At 41.8% G+C, this 7,368-nt stretch overlaps 1 protein-coding gene across 1 annotated transcript in view; it reads left to right on the top strand.

Annotated features, from left to right (window-relative positions):
* Window positions 1-422: 422 nt before the first annotated feature.
* Window positions 423-7,368, top strand: part of LOC137055553 (uncharacterized) — a 67,322-nt gene continuing 60,376 nt past the window's right edge. Inside the window, exon 1 of the mRNA XM_067429379.1 lies at window positions 423-653. The gene's annotated coding sequence lies outside the window, so the exon portion shown is untranslated. The remainder of the gene's footprint in view (window positions 654-7,368) is intronic.

The following is a 7,368-nucleotide window of genomic DNA, read 5'->3' as shown; positions in this document are numbered from 1 at the left end:
TTGTGTAACTTGATGTTTCAATCGAGGGAACATCACGATACCTGTTACTTTTTCTCGCACTCCTCAGAACGGACCAATCACAATCAATAGTGGTTACTGGGTAAGTTTTATTGTATCGATTTTATAGACTAAAGGACACAACCAGGACGAATTTCAATATGCACGACAGGTAATATGTTTTAAAAACGAATGGACTTAAACGGTTAATCTGTTTAGCATACCAATGTCTCCAATAATTTTGAAATAAATGTGAACGCAGCGCGAGAATTCATCTGCCTGAGCCACCGCGCGCCCCCTGGAGGAAGACTTGCCGAAGGTGACGCGCAACAGCAGCGCTCTCCGACTATTGGTGCACTGCAATACTAGTAGGAGTAGTATGGTAGCGCGTGATTTAGAACACAGCTCGTGCTCCTACCGGCGGGGCTGATGTGTGACTCTGTTAGTTAGACACACTCTGTTCTCTGCCGTCCTTTTCATTCCCCCCAAAAACACGAATGCAAGACAGAGTCGAGGAGCTGTCCACTTCAGCACCGCCAGCGGGCCAGCCCAGACAAACCCAGGCAGAGGCTCATGATGAAGATGATGATGATGATGAAGATGATGCTGAGTGCATGCGGACTGCAGTAACACACCAACAGCCCCGCATTCCTCCGGTAAGAGTTTCTCCTGTTTCATGCGTGTCTGCTGCTGGCTTTCACAAGGACCTGATGTCCTGATGCATTGACATGCTGGTGCAGTGCTGCATGCAGAACCAGTGCAGCCAGTGTTGGGGAAATGTCACATTCAAACACATGCTAGATCAGTTTTGATCTCTGAGATGGCCTGAGATTCCTTGTGCTAAAGGACACAGGACAGGCGCATTTTAATGCTCTAATTAAAGCTTCAAATTATCCAATATTCAGGATTTGGCGTTTTTATCTTTCTATAATACAATAATTTAGTAAGTTCTTCACTGAAACTGTTGGAATCAACCAGTTGATCATTCTAGGACGTCGAGGTCATCACTCTGATGCTCTGAATCTCTATTATTGTGAATGATTTGATGTGTTTCAGTGCTGTTTTATTATATTTGAGGCTAATAGACGTCTCTTTCTTCCTCTCTGGTGTTTGGATGTAAAATAAGTTTCTATGAAATGAGTTTTTGTATGCTCACTGAGTGCTGTTTAGTGCTCACAAGATATGGGTTTTTAATGGCCGGTATTGATTTAATGCAGACAATTACACACTAAAACTTAACGATGAGAAAATGAAATGTGTGTATAACTGTGGACATCAAGTAAACACTTATTTAACACACTTTTCCTCAAATGTCCTCAGATATAACAACCAGGACAAATCATTAGCTAAGAGATTATTGCACTGTAAAAATAAATAACAAAAGTTGTTCTTCCAACATAAAACTAAGATTATTAACAATGAGATTATGTTAATGAGATTGAGTTTTATAAGATTATGAGCTTTTATACTTCAAATTGTCACATTTGAATCATTTCAATTCAATGTGTTACTTACCATTTCTTTGTAATTATTTGCGACATTTACTTGTAATTTCTGGTCACGCACCAGTTGTTTTTCCGTGTCCACCCATTTGGCAAATTAATGAGCAATAAGAAGTTTTCTTCCAACTTGTACAAGTTCCCAAACTTAAACAAGTATTTGAGTAGTAAAATAAATGTTAATTTAATTTCAGTGCTGTTGCTCTTATAATCTGTATTGTCATTATATCGGCCCTCATGCATCAGTGTCGGCATTGAACATTAAGACACTCACCTAAAGGATTATTAGGAACACCATACTAATACTGTGTTTGACCCCCTTTCGTCTTCAGAACTGCCTTAATTCTACGTGGCATTGATTCAACAAGCTGCTGAAAGCATTCTTTAGAAATGTTGGCCCATATTGATAGGATAGCATCTTGCAGTTGATGGAGATTTGTGGGATGCACATCCAGGACACGAAGCTCCCGTTCCACCACATCCCAAAGATGCTCTATTGGGTTGAGATCTGGTGACTGTGGCGGCCATTTTAGTTCAGTCAACTCATTGTCATGTTCAAGAAACCCATTTGAAATGATTTGAGCGTTGTGACATGGTGCATTATCCTGCTGGAAGTAGCCATCAGAGGATGGGTACATGGTGGTCATAAAGGGATGGACATGGTCAGAAACAATGCTCAGGTAGGCCATGGCATTTAAACGATGCCCAATTGTCACTAAGGGGCCTAAAGTGTGCCAAGAAAACATCCCCCACACCATTACACCACCACCACCAGCCTGCACAATGGTAACAAGGCATGATGGATCCATGTTCTCATTCTGTTTACGCCAAATTCTGACTCTACCATCTGAATGTCTCAACAGAAATTGAGACTCATCAGAGCAGGCAACATTTTTCCAGTCTTCAACTGTCCAATTTTGGTGAGCTTGTGTAACTTGTAGCCTCTTTTTCCTATTTGTAGTGGAGATGAATGGCACCCGGTGGGGTCTTCTGCTGTTGTAGTCCATCCGCCTCAAGGTTGTGTGTGTTGTGGCTTCACAAATGCTTTGCTGCATACCGCGGTTGTAACGAGTGGTTATTTCAGTCAAAGTTGCTCTTCTATCAGCTTGAATCAGTCGGCCCATTCTCCTCTGACCTCGAGCATCAACAATGCCTTTTCACCCACAGGACATCCGCATACTGGATGTTTTTCCCTTTTCACACCATTCTTTGTAAACCCTAGAAATGGTTGTGTGTGAAAATCCAGTAACTGAGCAGATTATAAAATACTCAGACCGGCCCGTCTGGCACCAACAACCATGCCACGCTCAAAATTGCTTAACTCACCTTTCTTTCCCATTCTGACATTCAGTTTGGAGTTCAGGAGATTGTCTTGACCAGGACCACACCCCTAATGCATTGAAGCAACTGCCTTGTGATTGGTTGATTAGATAATTACATTAATGAGACATTGAACAGGTGTTCCTAATAATCCTTTAGGTGAGTGTATAATGCCAATATGCAAAACATACTAAGGACAAATGAGACTTATTTTCAAAATGAATTGGGTCTTGTGCACTTTTACATGCCGAGATACTTCCTATCTTCTTTTATTATTACAAGTGCTTAATGAGCAATGAGTGACAACACAAATGAAAGAACATTTTGAATGTTTTTACACAATATTCACTCGAATGCACTCCAAGCATCCATCAGAAGATGATTATTATTACTGGTTGACAAGGCTGCCGGTAGATTTGGCGACTGGCACAAAGAGTAACTAGCTGTTAATGGGTCTGTTAACAGCTGATGCGATAACCTCCGACTGTCTGGAAAGCGCCTGGCCGGTGTATCATTAGTGCTGTGAGGAGCTGTTGGGTCTCGTTCTGTCTCTGTCTGCTTTTGGCGGTTAGAGCAGAGGCTGTCCTGAAGAAGGCGTTTGACTCCTTAAGGATGATGAATTCTGGTCTGACACAAAAGCTGCAGGTGCTGTGACTGATCGGGATACAAACGCCACGTCCCTCAGCACGGCGCGAGAAAGCAAATAAGAGATGAGCCGGATGGAATTATGAGTCATGACTGAGTGTCGTCTGTCTGTGGGGTTTTGTCTTCATCAGATGATGTTGCGTTGAGGGGTTCAGACAGCTTGAAGAAAGAGATCCTGTGTTAAAATCTCTCTCTGTTTGACCTCTAAAACCCCTCATGAGACACTTGTGATGCTTGCTCCTTATTATCATGACATGCTTATCATATTTTGTATCTTTTGAGCTCAGTTTTAACTTCATTCCAGATATTCCACAGGCATTGGAATATAGAAATCACCTTTGACACGCATATTTCCCGCCATTATTATCGGTTGGTAATATTGGAGATGCATGCTGTTGCTTTGTGAGTAATTTGGCACAGCAGTTTAATCAAGGCTTTCATTTTCATCAATGTTATTGAATTTTTTTAAGACCGTAGCAAGCCATTATTGGTTGTAAAATTTTAATTTCGACTCTGTTGCGTATTAAAATAGTTGATTGTAAGACATTAGGAGTTGTTTGGGAAGCCTGTTGAAAAGAAAAGTCCTTATTTTCTTTTACTGATGCTTGTAATGCAGAAATTACTTAAACTTTTAAAAATGGCTAAATGTAGGCCATGCGACTCGTTGTGTGCTTTCACTTGGTTGTATATTGACTTACAATACTTATCTATCTATCTATCTATCTATCTATCTATCTATCTATCTATCTATCTATCTATCTATCTATCTATCTATCTATCTATCTATCTATCTATCTATCTATCTATCTATCTATCTATCTATCTATCTATCTATCTATCTATCTATCTATCTATCCATCTATCCATCTATCCATAATATGATGCGACGGCAGCCACACACCAGCTGATTGGTGAAGAGGAGACCCAGTGATGAAGCCAATCAGGAGAGGGGGATGATTAGGAGGCCATGATGGACAGAGGGGCCAATGGGCAAATTTGGCCAGGACACCAGGGTTACACCCCTACTCTTTATTGAAGGACATCCTGGGATTTTTAACGACCACAGAGAGTCTGGACCTCGGTTTAACGTCTCATCCGAAGGACGGTGTTCTTTGTCAGTATAGTGTCCTCATCACTATACTGGGGCGTTAGGACCCACACAGACCACAGACTGAGCGCCCCCTGCTGGCCTCACTAACACCTCCACCAGTAGCTCCTAGTTTTCCCAGTTGGTCTCCCATCCAGGTACTGACCAGGCTCAGCCCTGCTTAGCTTCAGTGAGAAACCAGTCTTGGGCTACAGGGTGATATGGCTGCTGGATCATATTATATCAATCATATATCATATCATGATATGCCAGGTATCAAATATTGTTCTGTTTTAAAGATTATCGGCTGAAAACATTCCCGGTTTTGCCTTATTTACAAAAGTGTTTGTGTCAGTACAACATACACCACCAGCTTTGATAATGCATACAGCACAATCTGTTTTAGTCATTTTTAGTAAATAGTAGGCTATAAATATAAAATAGCACTTCATTTATAGTCAGCAAATCTCATTTGTCATCATTAAGCAGTGCATAGGTCATTGGCTGCCCTGCTGTCTAGATAGTGGCATCATTATCAGCCTTTCAAAAAGCATATCCTCAACTCATGACATGAGTGAAAATGCAGATTCATACAGGCATATTTATCTGCTGTTTATTCTTAAAACGAGATCATAATGTAGAACCATCATCCATCCATCCATCCATCCACCCACCCATCCACCCATCCATCCATCCATCCATCCATCCATCCATCCATCCATCCATCCATCCATCCATCTAACCCTTCCAACCGCCCATCCATCCATCCATCCATCCATCCATCCATCCATCCATCCATCCATACATCCATCCATACATCTATCTAACCCATCCATCCATCCATCCATCCATCCATCCATCCATCCATCTAACCCTTCCAACCGCCCATCCATCCATCCATCCATCCATCCATCCATCCATCCATCCATCCATCCATCCATCCATCCATCCATCCATCCATCCATCTATCTAACCCATCCATCCATCCATCCATCCATCCATCCATCCATCCATCCATCCATCCATCCATCCATCTAACCCTTCCAACCGCCCATCCATCCATCCATCCATCTAACCCTTCCAACCGCCCATCCATCCATCCATCCATCCATCCATCCATCCATCCATCCATCCATCCATCCATCCATCCATCCATCCATCCATCCATCTAACCCTTCCAACCGCCCATCTATCCATCCATCCATCCATCCATCCATCCATCCATCCATCTAACCCTTCCATCCATCCACCCATCCATCCATCCATCCATCCATCCATCCATCCATCCATCCATCCATCCATCCATCCATCCATCCATCCATCCATCCATCCATCCATCTAACCCTTCCTTCCATCCATCCATCCATCCATCCAACCAACCCTTCCAACCGCCCATCCATCCATCCATCCATCCATCCATATTTTGCATGTGCATTATGTTCGGTATCATAGCGATCAATGACACTGGATTCGTCCGTTCTGTCTAATGAATATTTTTTGTCCGTCGTCCTCTCATGTAACATGCTTCATACGAGGCCTGAAAATCACTGAAAAACTCTTTCATCTCTCCGCCTGTTGCCCACTCATGCTTTCCTCTTCCTACAATCTCTTTCTTCTTTACACCCTCAATAACCTTTCGTACGTCTCCTTTCACACACTCCTCTCGTTCTCCCACTCTCTCCATCTGTCTCTAAATGAAATGAATCAGTGCTTCACATGGAAACTGTAGCTCAGATCTGAAATGCATTAGATGTGTACGTCATGAGATCAAATCAATGATGTTTCTGGGATGCGTTGGCAGGTCAGTGTAAACTGCTAGCGTTTCCATTCAGGTCAATTGAGGAAAAAAGACTTGCATGTACCTTGTTTTTGTTTTCCGACCACCGGACAGAAACATGCCCTTTACGTGTGTGTGTGTGTGTGTGTGTGTGTGTGTGTGTGTGTGTGTGTGTGTGTGTGTGTGTGTGTGTATGTGTGTGTAAGGGTGTGTAAGTGTGTGTGTAAGTTGGTTTAAGACCATTAGTGAGCTTGTACCATGAAAATAAAGCTGTACTAATTTGATTCAGACTCCATAGAGACTATTTGAGTTTGTAATGTGATTCATCCTGAATGTTATTTAATACCCGAGACTGTCAATCATGCAGGCGACCAGCCATTAACTTTAACTGTATGATCCAGAACTCACTGGTTCACATTCACAAACAGGGTTTGAGTGGAAATGGCCTTTGTCTGACTATTATGCATCCTGGCGTCCAGCTAAGTGGATAACTTTGTTCATTTGTGTAGATAACGATTGAACTGATTAGTGTGTATCACAAGGATAGAATTACAGTAATGTGTGTGTGTGTGTGTGTGTGTGTGTGTGTGTGTGTGTGTGTGTGTGTGTTCACGAGGTTGTAAAGGTGATGATTTAAAGCAGTGTAATGTTGTCTTGAAGGGATAAGGAAGGTCATGTGATGTTTTTATTTATTTTCTATTTTGGGATGATTTATAATTTTCAGTCACGCTCTGAAGGGCTTCACTTCATCACGATAAGACTCTGAGGTCCTCAGAGACAGACTGTTTATTTATGATGTAGTGTTTTATGTGTGAACCCTAGAGAGTTTAGTGAGTTTTGTGAAACCTGTCAAGAACATGTCCAGGTCATCGTTTACCTCAGAATAAACAATTAACACATACACGCACATGTATGTCTAATTTTTATTTTCAGCATCATTACTTCAGTCTTCAGTGTCACATGATCCTTCAGAAATCAATCAATGATTGTGATTCGAAGAACCATTAAAAATAAAGAAAGAAGTAAAGTAAAAATAAAACGAG

Source organism: Pseudorasbora parva, chromosome 21 (genome assembly GCF_024679245.1).
Source record: "Pseudorasbora parva isolate DD20220531a chromosome 21, ASM2467924v1, whole genome shotgun sequence".
In the NCBI taxonomy this organism is placed as follows: domain Eukaryota; kingdom Metazoa; phylum Chordata; class Actinopteri; order Cypriniformes; family Gobionidae; genus Pseudorasbora; species Pseudorasbora parva.
The sequence above is the reverse complement of the archived record's forward strand: the minus strand, read 5'-3'. Positions and strand labels throughout refer to the sequence as shown.